We start from the raw sequence: 25,173 nt of genomic DNA, 5'->3' as shown, positions 1-25,173 counted from the left end.
ACTCCCTTCCAGGAGGGAACTTTCAATACCCTCACATTGCAGGCATCATCACAGCGCTCCTGGAAGATCAGATCATCGTCCCAGCTTCCTTCCTTATGACTGTAGATAGAACAAACACACTGGCCCTGGCCCCAGGCACCACACTCCCAGTAAGCACTCAATGAGTGGGAGGGCTTGTTCTTATCCACCTGTGGAAAAGGCACCTGAAATAGACCGGATACATCTTGGTTTAAAGGCCTCTGTTTGGAGGGCTCCCCTGTGGCTTAGGCTATGGAAATATGGATTCAGAAGTGTGGAGCTGAAAATGCCCCATTGGGAAAGTCTCTTTGAGGGGTTACATCCAGGGCCTCACGCTTGGTGGAGAGCATTCGGGCATGGATTCCTTCTTTGTGCCGCGGGAGGTATTGTTTCAAATGGCCCTGAAGCACAACTCTTTTTTCACATGGAGGAACTCCCGTGAGGTATTCTGCCCACGGATCCCCTGAAGATATCACATGTTCAAACACCAAGCCTCTAGAATCCACATTTAGCTTGGGAGCCTGATGAGAGTGGTGGCTATGAGTCTACAGATGGCGATAATAGTGTTCATCCAAAAGGACCACCCATCTGATGGATCCTCCTTTCCATCAACTTCGACAGACCTCCAGAGCAAGAGCTCAGGGTGTCCATCCTTTAACTCTCAAGGTTTGAGGGTGAGACTTTCCCACATATGGCCCATCACACACCTCTTTTCTCACAGAGAGGTTGTTTGGGCACAAGGCTCCATGGGCATGATATCAGAACCATGGCCACCTCTGGGACTGCACCTTTCCGAAGGAAGGCAACTCCACACACTGGGGAGCCCAATTTTCTCTATCATGATGGATATCTGATAACATGTGCAGCACTTCAGGGTCAAGTGCTTTCTCAGTCACTGCTTCACACGAATACACAGTAGAGAATCTCTTTTGGAGAGAAAAGATATCATTCCAAACACCCAAACTAAAGGCCCCTGGACAATGAAATCAAGGAACGACTGAGGAAGGACACCCTATGAGCTGCCATTTCAATAGGCAGTGTCTTTGCCGCTTAGGGAAAATATAGGGTGTCATTTAACTGACCCACACCTCGTGTACTTTGAGAAGACATGGGTGCCAAGCACGGAGGACTGCTGGCAATCGACGTACTTCTAGAGAAAGGCCAAGAACGAGTGAAAATCTCATGCAAGAGTCCTGATACAGCCTTCGTGTCTAATAGTCCCCGGAAACACAGACAAGGGCTTGGGAATGAACCTGTGCCCTGGAATGTGGCTTGTATCCAAATTTCATCTCTCTCTCTCTCTCGGCTTCTTCCTCCTTCACATTCTCTCGAATCCTCCTCAGCCAAGGTTATCTGTGCTGGTCCAGGTTGGCAAATCTCAGCCAGGAGAGCAGTCAAATTCTTTAACCGAGATTCTCCATCAGTCTTCCAAACTCCTATCAACTACAAATTCTTTGCGCAGGAAGTAACTCCGCTTCTTGTATGGAGATATTTCACCTTACACCGTGCACCCATACCTTACCATTCTCAGCCCTTCACACTGACAGATAACCATCCCATTGCCACTGCGTTCTACATGATCACACATTTGACTCCGAGATCAACATCTTTTCCACCACCTACACATAAGGGACCTAATGAGAATTCACTTATCTGCAACACCCCACGTGTGGGATCAGGTCTGTGAAGTGGCTGGTGAGGTGGATCTCTCGACTCTTTCTAAGGGGCGTTAGGACATGAATTCTCTGCCTCTCCATGTCTCAGTGATTTGGCATCTAAGAAGGGGTCTGAGCACCCTTCAGCAGGGTCTGAATGACAATGGGACAGAGTTCCAGGATTCGGTCCCCTCAAACCAGTCTCCATTTGGGACAATCCTCCTCCTTCTCTAGACCCTCCATTGGCAGGCCAGAGGCCCCTCTCGTCCAAGAGCGAAACCTCAAGTCCTGCCCAAGGGGAGCCCTCACCACAGGGCTCACGGAAGATAACAAGAGAGACTCCTTAAATTCCTGACAACTGTGTACCCCACAAACAGCCAGCAGTGGAACTAGTCACCCCACTTCCATCCAGCACCCCTTTAGACAGGACTTATTCTTATCAACCTGTGAAATACCCACCAGACATATCCCAGCTTCATTCTTGGGAAATTTGTTACAGTGGAGAGCTAGTTTGTGATTTCATCTATTGACGTGTACGTTCCGAAGCAAGGAATGGTCCTTGCCCCCATTCCAGTATTTCGTAAGGGTTGATGTTGAGGGCCTCGTCTTTTTTGGAAGGCTGAGTGGCCAATTTTCAGGCTTTGAGATCTGGAATGAGATTTCTCATCCCGGTCATACTTAGGAGTCTTTTTTTCCCTGTTGGAAAAGACTGGAAGGGATAGGCTCACTGGTCCCTTTCAAATGGATCATCATCCAAAAGCAAGCCTGAGCAGTGCCTATTTCCTCAGCAGCCTGATGAGAATGGTGGCCCTGAGAAGAATGCTGGAAATACTACTTATCATCCAATTGTCCAATACATCCAATGGATCCTCGTTTCATTTAGTATCAACATACCTCCAGATCATGAGATCAGGCTGCCCGAGGTACAACCAATTGGGGGTGACGGTGAGAGCTTCCCACTTTGGGCCCATCCCTCGCCTCTCTTCTCACATACGGTGTGTTGTGTCACAATACTTGGTGCGCAGCATGCCCTTGCCATGGCAACCATTGGGCCTGAACTTCTCAGATGGAAGGCAACTCCACCTCCTCTGTGCCCACCTGCTCTCTACAGAAGGATGCCTCTTCCCCTGAACGTGTGTCAGGCTCAAAACGGTGGTTCCAAAACTGCTTCCCAGGAATACACAGTCTACAACCTCATTAGGAAAGAAAATATGGCATTGAAAAAGACCCACTCCCCACGGAGCCTGAACAGCAAAACAATGGCCGATGGAGGAAGAACAACACACGAGCATCTCTTTCCATGGGAGGAGGCTTTTCCCCTGAAGGAAACTATGGAATATCTCTTACTCTGATTTCCACCCCATGCCATTGGAGAAGATAGAGGGACCACAGCAAGGCTTTCAAACCTGTCTTCCAGGATGGAGCAGGGATTGTAATAGACACATTTTGGTCGTCAGGCCATGAAGGAGGGAAGACTCTGGTACAAGTGTGCTGGTTTGTCCCATTTGTGTGCTAGCCACCTTAAAGAAAGACACGTCCTTGGAGAAATTATCCTGCCATTGACAGTTGCTTGAAACAACAGCTCCTTTACCTCTCTCTCGCCTTCTTTTCATCTCCTTCTCTCTAGCTCTCTCACTCTCCCCTTTGCCCCCCTTCAATTTCTCCTGTATCCTCCTGCTACAATTCGACCTGGGGTAATAATGGATCAAATATATTAGCCAAGAGAATGCTCCAAGTTATCCCCCAGCCTTTTCTCCCTGTCATCCTAGGTCTGATCGCATATAAATTCCGTGGTCCTGAAAGACTTCCTGTGCTGTGTGGAGACACCCCAACTAGGTCAGCCTTAAACCATACTTCCCATATTCATCCCTTCCTATGGACACGCTGACTACTTCATGTGTACTTCGGTCTCGAGGGTCCCATATTGGACGCAGAGAGCAACACACTTGAAACAACGTTCCCATGAGTGCTCTCCCAAGAAAGTGCTGATCTGCAGCATTCCCTACCTGGTCCATGAGGTATGGTGGATTTGCTCATGTGAGGATCTCTGGACTCGTTCTTAGGGGATATAGAATATGAAGTCTAGGACTCTTCATGTCTCAATGATTGGGCATCCAAACAATGGTCTGAGCATCCTTGGCGAGTGGGCTGGCCAACAAGAGCCCAGAGTGCAAGATGTCTGTCAACAAAAACCAGTCTCTATGGATTAGACCTCCTCATTCTCTAGCCTCAGGAGTGTCAGGGACAGAGCCCACTCCCTTCCAGGAGGGAACTTTCAATACCCTCACATTGCAGGCATCATCACAGCGCTCCTGGAAGATCAGATCATCGTCCCAGCTTCCTTCCTTATGACTGTAGATAGAACAAACACACTGGCCCTGGCCCCAGGCACCACACTCCCAGTAAGCACTCAATGAGTGGGAGGGCTTGTTCTTATCCACCTGTGGAAAAGGCACCTGAAATAGACCGGATACATCTTGGTTTAAAGGCCTCTGTTTGGAGGGCTCCCCTGTGGCTTAGGCTATGGAAATATGGATTCAGAAGTGTGGAGCTGAAAATGCCCCATTGGGAAAGTCTCTTTGAGGGGTTACATCCAGGGCCTCACGCTTGGTGGAGAGCATTCGGGCATGGATTCCTTCTTTGTGCCGCGGGAGGTATTGTTTCAAATGGCCCTGAAGCACAACTCTTTTTTCACATGGAGGAACTCCCGTGAGGTATTCTGCCCACGGATCCCCTGAAGATATCACATGTTCAAACACCAAGCCTCTAGAATCCACATTTAGCTTGGGAGCCTGATGAGAGTGGTGGCTATGAGTCTACAGATGGCGATAATAGTGTTCATCCAAAAGGACCACCCATCTGATGGATCCTCCTTTCCATCAACTTCGACAGACCTCCAGAGCAAGAGCTCAGGGTGTCCATCCTTTAACTCTCAAGGTTTGAGGGTGAGACTTTCCCACATATGGCCCATCACACACCTCTTTTCTCACAGAGAGGTTGTTTGGGCACAAGGCTCCATGGGCATGATATCAGAACCATGGCCACCTCTGGGACTGCACCTTTCCGAAGGAAGGCAACTCCACACACTGGGGAGCCCAATTTTCTCTATCATGATGGATATCTGATAACATGTGCAGCACTTCAGGGTCAAGTGCTTTCTCAGTCACTGCTTCACACGAATACACAGTAGAGAATCTCTTTTGGAGAGAAAAGATATCATTCCAAACACCCAAACTAAAGGCCCCTGGACAATGAAATCAAGGAACGACTGAGGAAGGACACCCTATGAGCTGCCATTTCAATAGGCAGTGTCTTTGCCGCTTAGGGAAAATATAGGGTGTCATTTAACTGACCCACACCTCGTGTACTTTGAGAAGACATGGGTGCCAAGCACGGAGGACTGCTGGCAATCGACGTACTTCTAGAGAAAGGCCAAGAACGAGTGAAAATCTCATGCAAGAGTCCTGATACAGCCTTCGTGTCTAATAGTCCCCGGAAACACAGACAAGGGCTTGGGAATGAACCTGTGCCCTGGAATGTGGCTTGTATCCAAATTTCATCTCTCTCTCTCTCTCGGCTTCTTCCTCCTTCACATTCTCTCGAATCCTCCTCAGCCAAGGTTATCTGTGCTGGTCCAGGTTGGCAAATCTCAGCCAGGAGAGCAGTCAAATTCTTTAACCGAGATTCTCCATCAGTCTTCCAAACTCCTATCAACTACAAATTCTTTGCGCAGGAAGTAACTCCGCTTCTTGTATGGAGATATTTCACCTTACACCGTGCACCCATACCTTACCATTCTCAGCCCTTCACACTGACAGATAACCATCCCATTGCCACTGCGTTCTACATGATCACACATTTGACTCCGAGATCAACATCTTTTCCACCACCTACACATAAGGGACCTAATGAGAATTCACTTATCTGCAACACCCCACGTGTGGGATCAGGTCTGTGAAGTGGCTGGTGAGGTGGATCTCTCGACTCTTTCTAAGGGGCGTTAGGACATGAATTCTCTGCCTCTCCATGTCTCAGTGATTTGGCATCTAAGAAGGGGTCTGAGCACCCTTCAGCAGGGTCTGAATGACAATGGGACAGAGTTCCAGGATTCGGTCCCCTCAAACCAGTCTCCATTTGGGACAATCCTCCTCCTTCTCTAGACCCTCCATTGGCAGGCCAGAGGCCCCTCTCGTCCAAGAGCGAAACCTCAAGTCCTGCCCAAGGGGAGCCCTCACCACAGGGCTCACGGAAGATAACAAGAGAGACTCCTTAAATTCCTGACAACTGTGTACCCCACAAACAGCCAGCAGTGGAACTAGTCACCCCACTTCCATCCAGCACCCCTTTAGACAGGACTTATTCTTATCAACCTGTGAAATACCCACCAGACATATCCCAGCTTCATTCTTGGGAAATTTGTTACAGTGGAGAGCTAGTTTGTGATTTCATCTATTGACGTGTACGTTCCGAAGCAAGGAATGGTCCTTGCCCCCATTCCAGTATTTCGTAAGGGTTGATGTTGAGGGCCTCGTCTTTTTTGGAAGGCTGAGTGGCCAATTTTCAGGCTTTGAGATCTGGAATGAGATTTCTCATCCCGGTCATACTTAGGAGTCTTTTTTTCCCTGTTGGAAAAGACTGGAAGGGATAGGCTCACTGGTCCCTTTCAAATGGATCATCATCCAAAAGCAAGCCTGAGCAGTGCCTATTTCCTCAGCAGCCTGATGAGAATGGTGGCCCTGAGAAGAATGCTGGAAATACTACTTATCATCCAATTGTCCAATACATCCAATGGATCCTCGTTTCATTTAGTATCAACATACCTCCAGATCATGAGATCAGGCTGCCCGAGGTACAACCAATTGGGGGTGACGGTGAGAGCTTCCCACTTTGGGCCCATCCCTCGCCTCTCTTCTCACATACGGTGTGTTGTGTCACAATACTTGGTGCGCAGCATGCCCTTGCCATGGCAACCATTGGGCCTGAACTTCTCAGATGGAAGGCAACTCCACCTCCTCTGTGCCCACCTGCTCTCTACAGAAGGATGCCTCTTCCCCTGAACGTGTGTCAGGCTCAACACGGTGGTTCCACAACTGCTTCCCAGGAATACACAGTCTACAACCTCATTAGGAAAGAAAATATGGCATTGAAAAAGACCCACTCCCCACGGAGCCTGAACAGCAAAACAATGGCCGATGGAGGAAGAACAACACACGAGCATCTCTTTCCATGGGAGGAGGCTTTTCCCCTGAAGGAAACTGTGGAATATCTCTTACTCTGATTTCCACCCCATGCCATTCGAGAAGATATAGGGACCACAGCAAGGCTTTCAAACCTGTCTTCCAGGATGGAGCAGGGATTGTAATAGACACATTGTGGGCGTCAGGCCTTGAAGGAGAGAAGACTCTGGTACAAGTGTGCTGGTTTGTCCCATTTGTGTGCTAGCCACCTTAAAGAAAGACACGTCCTTGGAGAAATTATCCTGCCATTGACAGTTGCTTGAAACAACAGCTCCTTTACCTCTCTCTCGCCTTCTTTTCATCTCCTTCTCTCTAGCTCTCTCACTCTCCCCTTTGCCCCCCTTCAATTTCTCCTGTATCCTCCTGCTACAATTCGACCTGGGGTAATAATGGATCAAATATATTAGCCAAGAGAATGCTCCAAGTTATCCCCCAGCCTTTTCACCCTGTCATCCTAGGTCTGATCGCATATAAATTCCGTGGTCCTGAAAGACTTCCTGTGCTGTGTGGAGACACCCCAACTAGGTCAGCCTTAAACCATACTTCCCATATTCATCCCTTCCTATGGACACGCTGACCACTTCATATGTACTTCGGTCTCGAGGGTCCCATATTGGACGCAGAGTGCAACACACTTGAAACAACGTTCCCATGAGTGCTCTCCCAAGAAAGTGCTGATCTGCAGCATTCCCTACCTGGTCCATGAGGTATGGTGGATTTGCTCATGTGAGGATCTCTGGACTCGTTCTTAGGGGATATAGAATATGAAGACTAGGACTCCTCATGTCTCAATGACTGGGCATCCAAACAATGGTCTGAGCATCCTTGGCGAGTGGGCTGGCCAACAAGAGCCCAGAGTGCAAGATGTCTGTCAACAAAAACCAGTCTCTATGGATTAGACCTCCTCATTCTCTAGCCTCCGGAGTGTCAGGGACAGAGCCCACTCCCTTCCAGGAGGGAACTTTCAATACCCTCACATTGCAGGCATCATCACAGCGCTCCTGGAAGATCAGATCATCGTCCCAGCTTCCTTCCTTATGACTGTAGATAGAACAAACACACTGGCCCTGGCCCCAGGCACCACACTCCCAGTAAGCACTCAATGAGTGGGAGGGCTTGTTCTTATCCACCTGTGGAAAAGGCACCTGAAATAGACCGGATACATCTTGGTTTAAAGGCCTCTGTTTGGAGGGCTCCCCTGTGGCTTAGGCTATGGAAATATGGATTCAGAAGTGTGGAGCTGAAAATGCCCCATTGGGAAAGTCTCTTTGAGGGGTTACATCCAGGGCCTCACGCTTGGTGGAGAGCATTCGGGCATGGATTCCTTCTTTGTGCCGCGGGAGGTATTGTTTCAAATGGCCCTGAAGCACAACTCTTTTTTCACATGGAGGAACTCCCGTGAGGTATTCTGCCCACGGATCCCCTGAAGATATCCCATGTGCAAACACCAAGCCTCTAGAATCCACATTTAGCTTGGGAGCCTGATGAGAGTGGTGGCTATGAGTCTACAGATGGCGATAATAGTGTTCATCCAAAAGGTCCACCCATCTGATGGATCCTCCTTTCCATCAACTTCGACAGACCTCCAGAGCAAGAGCTCCGGGTGTCCATCCTTTAACTCTCAAGGTTTGAGGGTGAGACTTTCCCACATATGGCCCATCACACACCTCTTTTCTCACAGAGAGGTTGTTTGGGCACAAGGCTCCATGGGCATGATATCAGAACCATGGCCACCTCTGGGACTGCACCTTTCCGAAGGAAGGCAACTCCACACACTGGGGAGCCCAATTTTCTCTATCATGATGGATATCTGATAACATGTGCAGCACTTCAGGGTCAAGTGCTTTCTCAGTCACTGCTTCACACGAATACACAGTAGAGAATCTCTTTTGGAGAGAAAAGATATCATTCCAAACACCCAAACTAAAGGCCCCTGGACAATGAAATCAAGGAAGGACTGAGGAAGGACACCCTATGAGCTGCCATTTCAATAGGCAGTGTCTTTGCCGCTTAGGGAAAATATAGGGTGTCATTTAACTGACCCACACCTCGTGTACTTTGAGAAGACATGGGTGCCAAGCACGGAGGACTGCTGGCAATCGACGTACTTCTAGAGAAAGGCCAAGAACGAGTGAAAATCTCATGCAAGAGTCCTGATACAGCCTTCGTGTCTAATAGTCCCCGGAAACACAGACAAGGGCTTGGGAATGAACCTGTGCCCTGGAATGTGGCTTGTATCCAAATTTCATCTCTCTCTCTCTCTCGGCTTCTTCCTCCTTCACATTCTCTCGAATCCTCCTCAGCCAAGGTTATCTGTGCTGGTCCAGGTTGGCAAATCTCAGCCAGGAGAGCAGTCAAATTCTTTAACCGAGATTCTCCATCAGTCTTCCAAACTCCTATCAACTACAAATTCTTTGCGCAGGAAGTAACTCCGCTTCTTGTATGGAGATATTTCACCTTACACCGTGCACCCATACCTTACCATTCTCAGCCCTTCACACTGACAGATAACCATCCCATTGCCACTGCGTTCTACATGATCACACATTTGACTCCGAGATCAACATCTTTTCCACCACCTACACATAAGGGACCTAATGAGAATTCACTTATCTGCAACACCCCACGTGTGGGATCAGGTCTGTGAAGTGGCTGGTGAGGTGGATCTCTCGACTCTTTCTAAGGGGCGTTAGGACATGAATTCTCTGCCTCTCCATGTCTCAGTGATTTGGCATCTAAGAAGGGGTCTGAGCACCCTTCAGCAGGGTCTGAATGACAATGGGACAGAGTTCCAGGATTCGGTCCCCTCAAACCAGTCTCCATTTGGGACAATCCTCCTCCTTCTCTAGACCCTCCATTGGCAGGCCAGAGGCCCCTCTCGTCCAAGAGCGAAACCTCAAGTCCTGCCCAAGGGGAGCCCTCACCACAGGGCTCACGGAAGATAACAAGAGAGACTCCTTAAATTCCTGACAACTGTGTACCCCACAAACAGCCAGCAGTGGAACTAGTCACCCCACTTCCATCCAGCACCCCTTTAGACAGGACTTATTCTTATCAACCTGTGAAATACCCACCAGACATATCCCAGCTTCATTCTTGGGAAATTTGTTACTGTGGAGAGCTAGTTTGTGATTTCTTCTATTGACGTGCACTTTCCGGAGCAAGGAATGGTCCTTGCGCCCATTCCAGTATTTCGTAAGGTTTGATGTTGAGGGCCTCGTCTTTTTTGGAAGGCTGAGTGGCCAATTTTCAGGCTTTGAGATCTGGAATGAGATTTCTCATCCCGGTCATACTTAGGAGTCTTTTTTTCCCTGTTGGAAAAGACTGGAAGGGATAGGCTCACTGGTCCCTTTCAAATGGATCATCATCCAAAAGCAAGCCTGAGCAGTGCCTATTTACTCAGCAGCCTGATGAGAATGGTGGCCCTGAGAAGAATGCTGGAAATACTACTTATCATCCAATTGTCCAATACATCCAATGGATCATGCTTTAATTTAGTATCAACATACCTCCAGATCATGAGATCAGGCTGCCCGAGGTACAACCAATTGGGGGTGACGGTGAGAGCTTCCCACTTTGGGCCCATCCCTCGCCTCTCTTCTCACATACGGTGTGTTGTGTCACAATACTTGGTGCGCAGCATGCCCTTGCCATGGCAACCATTGGGCCTGAACTTCTCAGATGGAAGGCAACTCCACCTCCTCTGTGCCCACCTGCTCTCTACAGAAGGATGCCTCTTCCCCTGAACGTGTGTCAGGCTCAACACGGTGGTTCCACAACTGCTTCCCAGGAATACACAGTCTACAACCTCATTAGGAAAGAAAATATGGCATTGAAAAAGACCCACTCCCCACGGAGCCTGAACAGCAAAACAATGGCCGATGGAGGAAGAACAACACACGAGCATCTCTTTCCATGGGAGGAGGCTTTTCCCCTGAAGGAAACTACGGAATATCTCTTACTCTGATTTCCACCCCATGCCATTGGAGAAGATAGAGGGACCACAGCAAGGCTTTCAAACCTGTCTTCCAGGATGGAGCAGGGATTGTAATAGACACATTGTGGGCGTCAGGCCTTGAAGGAGAGAAGACTCTGGTACAAGTGTGCTGGTTTGTCCCATTTGTGTGCTAGCCACCTTAAAGAAAGACACGTCCTTGGAGAAATTATCCTGCCATTGACAGTTGCTTGAAACAACAGCTCCTTTACCTCTCTCTCGCCTTCTTTTCATCTCCTTCTCTCTAGCTCTCTCACTCTCCCCTTTGCCCCCCTTCAATTTCTCCTGTATCCTCCTGCTACAATTCGACCTGGGGTAATAATGGATCAAATATATTAGCCAAGAGAATGCTCCAAGTTATCCCCCAGCCTTTTCTCCCTGTCATCCTAGGTCTGATCGCATATAAATTCCGTGGTCCTGAAAGACTTCCTGTGCTGTGTGGAGACACCCCAACTAGGTCAGCCTTAAACCATACTTCCCATATTCATCCCTTCCTATGGACACGCTGACCACTTCATATGTACTTCGGTCTCGAGGGTCCCATATTGGACGCAGAGTGCAACGCACTTGAAACAACGTTCCCATGAGTGCTCTCCCAAGAAAGTGCTGATCTGCAGCATTCCCTACCTGGTCCATGAGGTATGGTGGATTTGCTCATGTGAGGATCTCTGGACTCGTTCTTAGGGGATATAGAATATGAAGTCTAGGACTCTTCATGTCTCAATGATTGGGCATCCAAACAATGGTCTGAGCATCCTTGGCGAGTGGGCTGGCCAACAAGAGCCCAGAGTGCAAGATGTCTGTCAACAAAAACCAGTCTCTATGGATTAGACCTCCTCATTCTCTAGCCTCAGGAGTGTCAGGGACAGAGCCCACTCCCTTCCAGGAGGGAACTTTCAATACCCTCACATTGCAGGCATCATCACAGCGCTCCTGGAAGATCAGATCATCGTCCCAGCTTCCTTCCTTATGACTGTAGATAGAACAAACACACTGGCCCTGGCCCCAGGCACCACACTCCCAGTAAGCACTCAATGAGTGGGAGGGCTTGTTCTTATCCACCTGTGGAAAAGGCACCTGAAATAGACCGGATACATCTTGGTTTAAAGGCCTCTGTTTGGAGGGCTCCCCTGTGGCTTAGGCTATGGAAATATGGATTCAGAAGTGTGGAGCTGAAAATGCCCCATTGGGAAAGTCTCTTTGAGGGGTTACATCCAGGGCCTCACGCTTGGTGGAGAGCATTCGGGCATGGATTCCTTCTTTGTGCCGCGGGAGGTATTGTTTCAAATGGCCCTGAAGCACAACTCTTTTTTCACATGGAGGAACTCCCGTGAGGTATTCTGCCCACGGATCCCCTGAAGATATCACATGTTCAAACACCAAGCCTCTAGAATCCACATTGAGCTTGGGAGCCTGATGAGAGTGGTGGCTATGAGTCTACAGATGGCGATAATAGTGTTCATCCAAAAGGACCACCCATCTGATGGATCCTCCTTTCCATCAACTTCGACAGACCTCCAGAGCAAGAGCTCAGGGTGTCCATCCTTTAACTCTCAAGGTTTGAGGGTGAGACTTTCCCACATATGGCCCATCACACACCTCTTTTCTCACAGAGAGGTTGTTTGGGCACAAGGCTCCATGGGCATGATATCAGAACCATGGCCACCTCTGGGACTGCACCTTTCCGAAGGAAGGCAACTCCACACACTGGGGAGCCCAATTTTCTCTATCATGATGGCTATCTGATAACATGTGCAGCACTTCAGGGTCAAGTGCTTTCTCAGTCACTGCTTCACACGAATACACAGTAGAGAATCTCTTTTGGAGAGAAAAGATATCATTCCAAACACCCAAACTAAAGGCCCCTGGACAATGAAATCAAGGAACGACTGAGGAAGGACACCCTATGAGCTGCCATTTCAATAGGCAGTGTCTTTGCCGCTTAGGGAAAATATAGGGTGTCATTTAACTGACCCACACCTCGTGTACTTTGAGAAGACATGGGTGCCAAGCACGGAGGACTGCTGGCAATCGACGTACTTCTAGAGAAAGGCCAAGAACGAGTGAAAATCTCATGCAAGAGTCCTGATACAGCCTTCGTGTCTAATAGTCCCCGGAAACACAGACAAGGGCTTGGGAATGAAACTGTGCCCTGGAATGTGGCTTGTATCCAAATTTCATCTCTCTCTCTCTCTCGGCTTCTTCCTCCTTCACATTCTCTCGAATCCTCCTCAGCCAAGGTTATCTGTGCTGGTCCAGGTTGGCAAATCTCAGCCAGGAGAGCAGTCAAATTCTTTAACCGAGATTCTCCATCAGTCTTCCAAACTCCTATCAACTACAAATTCTTTGCGCAGGAAGTAACTCCGCTTCTTGTATGGAGATATTTCACCTTACACCGTGCACCCATACCTTACCATTCTCAGCCCCTCACACTGACAGATAACCATCCCATTGCCACTGCGTTCTACATGATCACACATTTGACTCCGAGATCAACATCTTTTCCACCACCTACACATAAGGGACCTAATGAGAATTCACTTATCTGCAACACCCCACGTGTGGGATCAGGTCTGTGAAGTGGCTGGTGAGGTGGATCTCTCGACTCTTTCTAAGGGGCGTTAGGACATGAATTCTCTGCCTCTCCATGTCTCAGTGATTTGGCATCTAAGAAGGGGTCTGAGCACCCTTCAGCAGGGTCTGAATGACAATGGGACAGAGTTCCAGGATTCGGTCCCCTCAAACCAGTCTCCATTTGGGACAATCCTCCTCCTTCTCTAGACCCTCCATTGGCAGGCCAGAGGCCCCTCTCGTCCAAGAGCGAAACCTCAAGTCCTGCCCAAGGGGAGCCCTCACCACAGGGCTCACGGAAGATAACAAGAGAGACTCCTTAAATTCCTGACAACTGTGTACCCCACAAACAGCCAGCAGTGGAACTAGTCACCCCACTTCCATCCAGCACCCCTTTAGACAGGACTTATTCTTATCAACCTGTGAAATACCCACCAGACATATCCCAGCTTCATTCTTGGGAAATTTGTTACTGTGGAGAGCTAGTTTGTGATTTCTTCTATTGACGTGCACGTTCCGAAGCAAGGAATGGTCCTTGCCCCCATTCCAGTATTTCGTAAGGGTTGATGTTGAGGGCCTCGTCTTTTTTGGAAGGCTGAGTGGCCAATTTTCAGGCTTTGAGATCTGGAATGAGATTTCTCATCCCGGTCATACTTAGGAGTCTTTTTTTCCCTGTTGGAAAAGACTGGAAGGGATAGGCTCACTGGTCCCTTTCAAATGGATCATCATCCAAAAGCAAGCCTGAGCAGTGCCTATTTACTCAGCAGCCTGATGAGAATGGTGGCCATGAGAAGAATGCTGGAAATACTACTTATCATCCAATTGTCCAATACATCCAATGGATCCTCGTTTCATTTAGTATCAACATACCTCCAGATCATGAGATCAGGCTGCCCGAGGTACAACCAATTGGGGGTGACGGTGAGAGCTTCCCACTTTGGGCCCATCCCTCGCCTCTCTTCTCACATACGGTGTGTTGTGTCACAATACTTGGTGTGCAGCATGCCCTTGCCATGGCAACCATTGGGCCTGAACTTCTCAGATGGAAGGCAACTCCACCTCCTCTGTGCCCACCTGCTCTCTACAGAAGGATGCCTCTTCCCCTGAACGTGTGTCAGGCTCAACACGGTGGTTCCAAAACTGCTTCCCAGGAATACACAGTCTACAACCTCATTAGGAAAGAAAATATGGCATTGAAAAAGACCCACTCCCCACGGAGCCTGAACAGCAAAACAATGGCCGATGGAGGAAGAACAACACACGAGCATCTCTTTCCATGGGAGGAGGCTTTTCCCCTGAAGGAAACTATGGAATATCTCTTACTCTGATTTCCACCCCATGCCATTGGAGAAGATAGAGGGACCACAGCAAGGCTTTCAAACCTGTCTTCCAGGATGGAGCAGGGATTGTAATAGACACATTGTGGGCGTCAGGCCTTGAAGGAGAGAAGACTCTGGTACAAGTGTGCTGGTTTGTCCCATTTGTGTGCTAGCCACCTTAAAGAAAGACACGTCCTTGGAGAAATTATCCTGCCATTGACAGTTGCTTGAAACAACAGCTCCTTTACCTCTCTCTCGCCTTCTTTTCATCTCCTTCTCTCTAGCTCTCTCACTCTCCCCTTTGCCCCCCTTCAATTTCTCCTGTATCCTCCTGCTACAATTCGACCTGGGGTAATAATGGATCAAATATATTAGCCAAGAGAATGCTCCAAGTTATCCCCCAGCCTTTTCTCCCTGTCATCCTAGGTCTGATCGCATATAAATTCCGTGGTCCTGAAAGACTTCCTGTGCTGTGTGGAGACACCCCAACTAGGTCAGCCTTAAACCATACTTCCCATATTCATCCCTTCCTATGGACACGCTGACCACTTCATATGTACTTCGGTCTCGAGGGTCCCATATTGGACGCAGAGTGCAACGCACTTGAAACAACGTTCCCATGAGTGCTCTCCCAAGAAAGTGCTGATCTGCAGCATTCCCTACCTGGTCCATGAGGTATGGTGGATTTGCTCATGTGAGGATCTCTGGACTCGTTCTTAGGGGATATAGAATATGAAGTCTAGGACTCTTCATGTCTCAATGATTGGGCATCCAAACAATGGTCTGAGCATCCTTGGCGAGTGGGCTGGCCAACAAGAGCCCAGAGTGCAAGATGTCTGTCAACAAAAACCAGTCTCTATGGATTAGACCTCCTCATTCTCTAGCCTCCGGAGTGTCAGGGACAGAGCCCACTCCCTTCCAGGAGGGAACTTTCAATACCCTCACATTGCAGGCATCATCACAGCGCTCCTGGAAGATCAGATCATCGTCCCAGCTTCCTTCCTTATGACTGTAGATAGAACAAACACACTGGCCCTGGCCCCAGGCACCACACTCCCAGTAAGCACTCAATGAGTGGGAGGGCTTGTTCTTATCCACCTGTGGAAAAGGCACCTGAAATAGACCGGATACATCTTGGTTTAAAGGCCTCTGTTTGGAGGGCTCCCCTGTGGCTTAGGCTATGGAAATATGGATTCAGAAGTGTGGAGCTGAAAATGCCCCATTGGGTAAGTCTCTTTGAGGGGTTACATCCAGGGCCTCACGCTTGGTGGAGAGCATTCGGGCATGGATTCCTTCTTTGTGCCACGGGAGGTATTGTTTCAAATGGCCCTGAAGCACAACTCTTTTTTCACATGGAGGAACTCCCGTGAGGTATTCTGCCCACGGATCCCCTGAAGATATCACATGTTCAAACACCAAGCCTCTAGAATCCACATTTAGCTTGGGAGCCTGATGAGAGTGGTGGCTTTGAGTCTACAGATGGCGATAATAGTGTTCATCCAAAAGGACCACCCATCTGAGGGATCCTCCTTTCCATCAACTTCGACAGACCTCCAGAGCAAGAGCTCAGGGTGTCCATCCTTTAACTCTCAAGGTTTGAGGGTGAGACTTTCCCACATATGGCCCATCACACACCTCTTTTCTCACAGAGAGGTTGTTTGGGCACAAGGCTCCATGGGCATGATATCAGAACCATGGCCACCTCTGGGACTGCACCTTTCCGAAGGAAGGCAACTCCACACACTGGGGAGCCCAATTTTCTCTATCATGATGGATATCTGATAACATGTGCAGCACTTCAGGGTCAAGTGCTTTCTCAGTCACTGCTTCACACGAATACACAGTAGAGAATCTCTTTTGGAGAGAAAACATATCATTCCAAACACCCAAACTAAAGGCCCCTGGACAATGAAATCAAGGAAGGACTGAGGAAGGACACCCTATGAGCTGCCATTTCAATAGGCAGTGTCTTTGCCGCTTAGGGAAAATATAGGGTGTCATTTAACTGACCCACACCTCGTGTACTTTGAGAAGACATGGGTGCCAAGCACGGAGGACTGCTGGCAATCGACGTACTTCTAGAGAAAGGCCAAGAACGAGTGAAAATCTCATGCAAGAGTCCTGATACAGCCTTCGTGTCTAATAGTCCCCGGAAACACAGACAAGGGCTTGGGAATGAACCTGTGCCCTGGAATGTGGCTTGTATCCAAATTTCATCTCTCTCTCTCTCTCGGCTTCTTCCTCCTTCACATTCTCTCGAATCCTCCTCAGCCAAGGTTATCTGTGCTGGTCCAGGTTGGCAAATCTCAGCCAGGAGAGCAGTCAAATTCTTTAACCGAGATTTTCCATCAGTCTTCCAAACTCCTATCAACTACAAATTCTTTGCGCAGGAAGTAACTCCGCTTCTTGTATGGAGATATTTCACCTTACACCGTGCACCCATACCTTACCATTCTCAGCCCTTCACACTGACAGATAACCATCCCATTGCCACTGCGTTCTACATGATCACACATTTGACTCCGAGATCAACATCTTTTCCACCACCTACACATAAGGGACCTAATGAGAATTCACTTATCTGCAACACCCCACGTGTGGGATCAGGTCTGTGAAGTGGCTGGTGAGGTGGATCTCTCGCCTCTTTCTAAGGGGCGTTAGGACATGAATTCTCTGCCTCTCCATGTCTCAGTGATTTGGCATCTAAGAAGGGGTCTGAGCACCCTTCAGCAGGGTCTGAATGACAATGGGACAGAGTTCCAGGATTCGGTCCCCTCAAACCAGTCTCCATTTGGGACAATCCTCCTCCTTCTCTAGACCCTCCATTGGCAGGCCAGAGGCCCCTCTCGTCCAAGAGCGAAACCTCAAGTCCTGCCCAAGGGGAGCCCTCACCACAGGGCTCACGGAAGATAACAAGAGAGACTCCTTAAATTCCTGACAACTGTGTACCCCACAAACAGCCAGCAGTGGAACTAGTCACCCCACTTCCATCCAGCACCCCTTTAGACAGGACTTATTCTTATCAACCTGTGAAATACCCACCAGACATATCCCAGCTTCATTCTTGGGAAATTTGTTACTGTGGAGAGCTAGTTTGTGATTTCATCTATTGACGTGTACGTTCCGAAGCAAGGAATGGTCCTTGCCCCCATTCCAGTATTTCGTAAGGGTTGATGTTGAGGGCCTCGTCTTTTTTGGAAGGCTGAGTGGCCAATTTTCAGGCTTTGAGATCTGGAATGAGATTTCTCATCCCGGTCATACTTAGGAGTCTTTTTTTCCCTGTTGGAAAAGACTGGAAGGGATAGGCTCACTGGTCCCTTTCAAATGGATCATCATCCAAAAGCAAGCCTGAGCAGTGCCTATTTCCTCAGCAGCCTGATGAGAATGGTGGCCATGAGAAGAATGCTGGAAATACTACTTATCATCCAATTGTCCAATACATCCAATGGATCCTCGTTTCATTTAGTATCAACATACCTCCAGATCATGAGATCAGGCTGCCCGAGGTACAACCAATTGGGGGTGACGGTGAGAGCTTCCCACTTTGGGCCCATCCCTCGCCTCTATTCTCACATACGGTGTGTTGTGTCACAATACTTGTTGCGCAGCATGCCCTTGCCATGGCAACCATTGGGCCTGAACTTCTCAGATGGAAGGCAACTCCACCTCCTCTGTGCCCACCTGCTCTCTACAGAAGGATGCCTCTTCCCCTGAACGTGTGTCAGGCTCAACACGGTGGTTCCAAAACTGCTTCCCAGGAATACACAGTCTACAACCTCATTAGGAAAGAAAATATGGCATTGAAAAAGACCCACTCCCCACGGAGCCTGAACAGCAAAACAATGGCCGATGGAGGAAGAACAACACACGAGCATCTCTTTCCATGGGAGGAGGCTCTTCCCCTGAAGGAAACTATGGAATATCTCTTACTCTGATTTCCACCCCATGCCATTGGAGAAGATAGAGGGACCACAGCAAGGCTTTCAAACCTGTCTTCCAGGATGGAGCAGGGATTGTAATAGACACATTGTGGGCGTCAGGCCTTGAAGGAGAGAAGACTCTGGTACAAGTGTGCTGGTTTGTCCCATTTGTGTGCTAGCCACCTTAAAGAAAGACACGTCCTTGGAGAAATTATCCTGCCATTGACAGTTGCTTGAAACAACAGCTCCTTTACCTCTCTCTCGCCTTCTTTTCATCTCCTTCTCTCTAGCTCTCTCACTCTCCCCTTTGCCCCCCTTCAATTTCTCCTGTATCCTCCTGCTACAATTCGACCTGGGGTAATAATGGATCAAATATATTAGCCAAGAGAATGCTCCAAGTTATCCCCCAGCCTTTTCTCCCTGTCATCCTAGGTCTGATCGCATATAAATTCCGTGGTCCTGAAAGACTTCCTGTGCTGTGTGGAGACACCCCAACTAGGTCAGCCTTAAACCATACTTCCCATATTCATCCCTTCCTATGGACACGCTGACCACTTCATATGTACTTCGGTCTCGAGGGTCCCATATTGGACGCAGAGTGCAACGCACTTGAAACAACGTTCCCATGAGTGCTCTCCCAAGAAAGTGCTGATCTGCAGCATTCCCTACCTGGTCCATGAGGTATGGTGGATTTGCTCATGTGAGGATCTCTGGACTCGTTCTTAGGGGATATAGAATATGAAGTCTAGGACTCTTCATGTCTCAATGATTGGGCATCCAAACAATGGTCTGAGCATCCTTGGCGAGTGGGCTGGCCAACAAGAGCCCAGAGTGCAAGATGTCTGTCAACAAAAACCAGTCTCTATGGATTAGACCTCCTCATTCTCTAGCCTCCGGAGTGTCAGGGACAGAGCCCACTCCCTTCCAGGAGGGAACTTTCAATACCCTCACATTGCAGGCATCATCACAGCGCTCCTGGAAGATCAGATCATCGTCCCAGCTTCCTTCCTTATGACTGTAGATAGAACAAACACACTGGCCCTGGCCCCAGGCACCACACTCCCAGTAAGCACTCAATGAGTGGGAGGGCTTGTTCTTATCCACCTGTGGAAAAGGCACCTGAAATAGACCGGATACATCTTGGTTTAAAGGCCTCTGTTTGGAGGGCTCCCCTGTGGCTTAGGCTATGGAAATATGGATTCAGAAGTGTGGAGCTGAAAATGCCCCATTGGGAAAGTCTCTTTGAGGGGTTACATCCAGGGCCTCACGCTTGGTGGAGAGCATTCGGGCATGGATTCCTTCTTTGTGCCGCGGGAGGTATTGTTTCAAATGGCCCTGAAGCACAACTCTTTTTTCACATGGAGGAACTCCCGTGAGGTATTCTGCCCACGGATCCCCTGAAGATATCACATGTTCAAACACCAAGCCTCTAGAATCCACATTTAGCTTGGGAGCCTGATGAGAGTGGTGGCTTTGAGTCTACAGATGGCGATAATAGTGTTCATCCAAAAGGACCACCCATCTGAGGGATCCTCCTTTCCATCAACTTCGACAGACCTCCAGAGCAAGAGCTCAGGGTGTCCATCCTTTAACTCTCAAGGTTTGAGGGTGAGACTTTCCCACATATGGCCCATCACACACCTCTTTTCTCACAGAGAGGTTGTTTGGGCACAAGGCTCCATGGGCATGATATCAGAACCATGGCCACCTCTGGGACTGCACCTTTCCGAAGGAAGGCAACTCCACACACTGGGGAGCCCAATTTTCTCTATCATGATGGATATCTGATAACATGTGCAGCACTTCAGGGTCAAGTGCTTTCTCAGTCACTGCTTCACACGAATACACAGTATAGAATCTCTTTTGGAGAGAAAAGATATCATTCCAAACACCCAAACTAAAGGCCCCTGGACAATGAAATCAAGGAACGACTGAGGAAGGACACCCTATGAGCTGCCATTTCAATAGGCAGTGTCTTTGCCGCTTAGGGAAAATATAGGGTGTCATTTAACTGACCCACACCTCGTGTACTTTGAGAAGACATGGGTGCCAAGCACGGAGGACTGCTGGCAATCGACGTACTTCTAGAGAAAGGCCAAGAACGAGTGAAAATCTCATGCAAGAGTCCTGATACAGCCTTCGTGTCTAATAGTCCCCGGAAACACAGACAAGGGCTTGGGAATGAAACTGTGCCCTGGAATGTGGCTTGTATCCAAATTTCATCTCTCTCTCTCTCTCGGCTTCTTCCTCCTTCACATTCTCTCGAATCCTCCTCAGCCAAGGTTATCTGTGCTGGTCCAGGTTGGCAAATCTCAGCCAGGAGAGCAGTCAAATTCTTTAACCGAGATTTTCCATCAGTCTTCCAAACTACTATCAACTACAAATTCTTTTCGCAGGAAGTAACTCCGCTTCTTGTATGGAGATATTTCACCTTACACCGTGCACCCATACCTTACCATTCTCAGCCCTTCACACTGACAGATAACCATCCCATTGCCACTGCGTTCTACATGATCACACATTTGACTCCGAGATCAACATCTTTTCCACCACCTACACATAAGGGACCTAATGAGAATTCACTTATCTGCAACACCCCACGTGTGGGATCAGGTCTGTGAAGTGGCTGGTGAGGTGGATCTCTCGACTCTTTCTAAGGGGCGTTAGGACATGAATTCTCTGCCTCTCCATGTCTCAGTGATTTGGCATCTAAGAAGGGGTCTGAGCACCCTTCAGCAGGGTCTGAATGACAATGGGACAGAGTTCCAGGATTCGGTCCCCTCAAACCAGTCTCCATTTGGGACAATCCTCCTCCTTCTCTAGACCCTCCATTGGCAGGCCAGAGGCCCCTCTCGTCCAAGAGCGAAACCTCAAGTCCTGCCCAAGGGGAGCCCTCACCACAGGGCTCACGGAAGATAACAAGAGAGACTCCTTAAATTCCTGACAACTGTGTACCCCACAAACAGCCAGCAGTGGAACTAGTCACCCCACTTCCATCCAGCACCCCTTTAGACAGGACTTATTCTTATCAACCTGTGAAATACCCACCAGACATATCCCAGCTTCATTCTTGGGAAATTTGTTACAGTGGAGAGCTAGTTTGTGATTTCATCTATTGACGTGTACGTTCCGAAGCAAGGAATGGTCCTTGCCCCCATTCCAGTATTTCGTAAGGGTTGATGTTGAGGGCCTCGTCTTTTTTGGAAGGCTGAGTGGCCAATTTTCAGGCTTTGAGATCTGGAATGAGATTTCTCATCCCGGTCATACTTAGGAGTCTTTTTTTCCCTGTTGGAAAAGACTGGAAGGGATAGGCTCACTGGTCCCTTTCAAATGGATCATCATCCAAAAGCAAGCCTGAGCAGTGCCTATTTACTCAGCAGCCTGATGAGAATGGTGGCCCTGAGAAGAATGCTGGAAATACTACTTATCATCCAATTGTCCAATACATCCAATGGATCATGCTTTAATTTAGTATCAACATACCTCCAGATCATGAGATCAGGCTGCCCGAGGTACAACCAATTGGGGGTGACGGTGAAAGCTTCCCACTTTTGGCCCATCCCTCGCCTCTCTTCTCACATACGGTGTGTTGTGTCACAATACTTGGTGCGCAGCATGCCCTTGCCATGGCAACCATTGGGCCTGAACTTCTCAGATGGAAGGCAACTCCACCTCCTCTGTGCCCACCTGCTCTCTACAGAAGGATGCCTCTTCCCCTGAACGTGTGTCAGGCTCAACACGGTGGTTCCACAACTGCTTCCCAGGAATACACAGTCTACAACCTCATTAGGAAAGAAAATATGGCATTGAAAAAGACCCACTCCCCACGGAGCCTGAACAGCAAAACAATGGCCGATGGAGGAAGAACAACACACGAGCATCTCTTTCCATGGGAGGAGGCTTTTCCCCTGAAGGAAACTATGGAATATCTCTTACTCTGATTTCCAACCCATGCCATTGGAGAAGATAGAGGGACCACAGCAAGGCTTTCAAACCTGTCTTCCAGGATGGAGCAGGGATTGTAATAGACACATTGTGGGCGTCAGGCCATGAAGGAGGGAAGATTCTGGTACAAGTGTGCTGGTTTGTCCCATTTGTGTGCTAGCCACCTTAAAGAAAGACACGTCCTTGGAGAAATTATCCTGCCATTGACAGTTGCTTGAAACAACAGCTCCTTTACCTCTCTCTCGCCTTCTTTTCATCTCCTTCTCTCTAGCTCTCTCACTCTCCCCTTTGCCCCCCTTCAATTTCTCCTGTATCCTCCTGCTACAATTCGACCTGGGGTAATAATGGATCAAATATATTAGCCAAGAGAATGCTCCAAGTTATCCCCCAGCCTTTTCTCCCTGTCATCCTAGGTCTGATCGCATATAAATTCCGTGGTCCTGAAAGACTTCCTGTGCTGTGTGGAGACACCCCAACTAGGTCAGCCTTAAACCATACTTCCCATATTCATCCCTTCCTATGGACACGCTGACCACTTCATGTGTACTTCGGTCTCGAGGGTCCCATATTGGACGCAGAGAGCAACACACTTGAAACAACGTTCCCATGAGTGCTCTCCCAAGAAAGTGCTGATCTGCAGCATTCCCTACCTGGTCCATGAGGTATGGTGGATTTGCTCATGTGAGGATCTCTGGACTCGTTCTTAGGGGATATAGAATATGAAGTCTAGGACTCTTCATGTCTCAATGATTGGGCATCCAAACAATGGTCTGAGCATCCTTGGCGAGTGGGCTGGCCAACAAGAGCCCAGAGTGCAAGATGTCTGTCAACAAAAACCAGTCTCTATGGATTAGACCTCCTCATTCTCTAGCCTCCGGAGTGTCAGGGACAGAGCCCACTCCCTTCCAGGAGGGAACTTTCAATACCCTCACATTGCAGGCATCATCACAGCGCTCCTGGAAGATCAGATCATCGTCCCAGCTTCCTTCCTTATGACTGTAGATAGAACAAACACACTGGCCCTGGCCCCAGGCACCACACTCCCAGTAAGCACTCAATGAGTGGGAGGGCTTGTTCTTATCCACCTGTGGAAAAGGCACCTGAAATAGACCGGATACATCTTGGTTTAAAGGCCTCTGTTTGGAGGGCTCCCCTGTGGCTTAGGCTATGGAAATATGGATTCAGAAGTGTGGAGCTGAAAATGCCCCATTGGGAAAGTCTCTTTGAGGGGTTACATCCAGGGCCTCACGCTTGGTGGAGAGCATTCGGGCATGGATTCCTTCTTTGTGCCGCGGGAGGTATTGTTTCAAATGGCCCTGAAGCACAACTCTTTTTTCACATGGAGGAACTCCCGTGAGGTATTCTGCCCACGGATCCCCGGAAGATATCACATGTTCAAACACCAAGCCTCTAGAATCCACATTGAGCTTGGGAGCCTGATGAGAGTGGTGGCTATGAGTCTACAGATGGCGATAATAGTGTTCATCCAAAAGGACCACCCATCTGATGGATCCTCCTTTCCATCAACTTCGACAGACCTCCAGAGCAAGAGCTCAGGGTGTCCATCCTTTAACTCTCAAGGTTTGAGGGTGAGACTTTCCCACATATGGCCCATCACACACCTCTTTTCTCACAGAGAGGTTGTTTGGGCACAAGGCTCCATGGGCATGATATCAGAACCATGGCCACCTCTGGGACTGCACCTTTCCGAAGGAAGGCAACTCCACACACTGGGGAGCCCAATTTTCTCTATCATGATGGATATCTGATAACATGTGCAGCACTTCAGGGTCAAGTGCTTTCTCAGTCACTGCTTCACACGAATACACAGTATAGAATCTCTTTTGGAGAGAAAAGATATCATTCCAAACACCCAAACTAAAGGCCCCTGGACAATGAAATCAAGGAACGACTGAGGAAGGACACCCTATGAGCTGCCATTTCAATAGGCAGTGTCTTTGCCGCTTAGGGAAAATATAGGGTGTCATTTAACTGACCCACACCTCGTGTACTTTGAGAAGACATGGGTGCCAAGCACGGAGGACTGCTGGCAATCGACGTACTTCTAGAGAAAGGCCAAGAACGAGTGAAAATCTCATGCAAGAGTCCTGATACAGCCTTCGTGTCTAATAGTCCCCGGAAACACAGACAAGGGCTTGGGAATGAAACTGTGCCCTGGAATGTGGCTTGTATCCAAATTTCATCTCTCTCTCTCTCTCGGCTTCTTCCTCCTTCACATTCTCTCGAATCCTCCTCAGCCAAGGTTATCTGTGCTGGTCCAGGTTGGCAAATCTCAGCCAGGAGAGCAGTCAAATTCTTTAACCTAGATTCTCCATCAGTCTTCCAAACTCCTATCAACTACAAATTCTTTGCGCAGGAAGTAACTCCGCTTCTTGTATGGAGATATTTCACCTTACACCGTGCACCCATACCTTACCATTCTCAGCCCTTCACACTGACAGATAACCATCCCATTGCCACTGCGTTCTACATGATCACACATTTGACTCCGAG

Source organism: Sus scrofa, chromosome Y (genome assembly GCF_054392235.1).
Source record: "Sus scrofa isolate SSC_HxYL_T2T_F1_AM1 chromosome Y, Sscrofa_HxYL_maternal_Yorkshire_Landrace_v2.0, whole genome shotgun sequence".
Taxonomy (NCBI): Eukaryota; Metazoa; Chordata; class Mammalia; order Artiodactyla; family Suidae; genus Sus; species Sus scrofa.
This window is presented reverse-complemented; position numbering follows the sequence as displayed.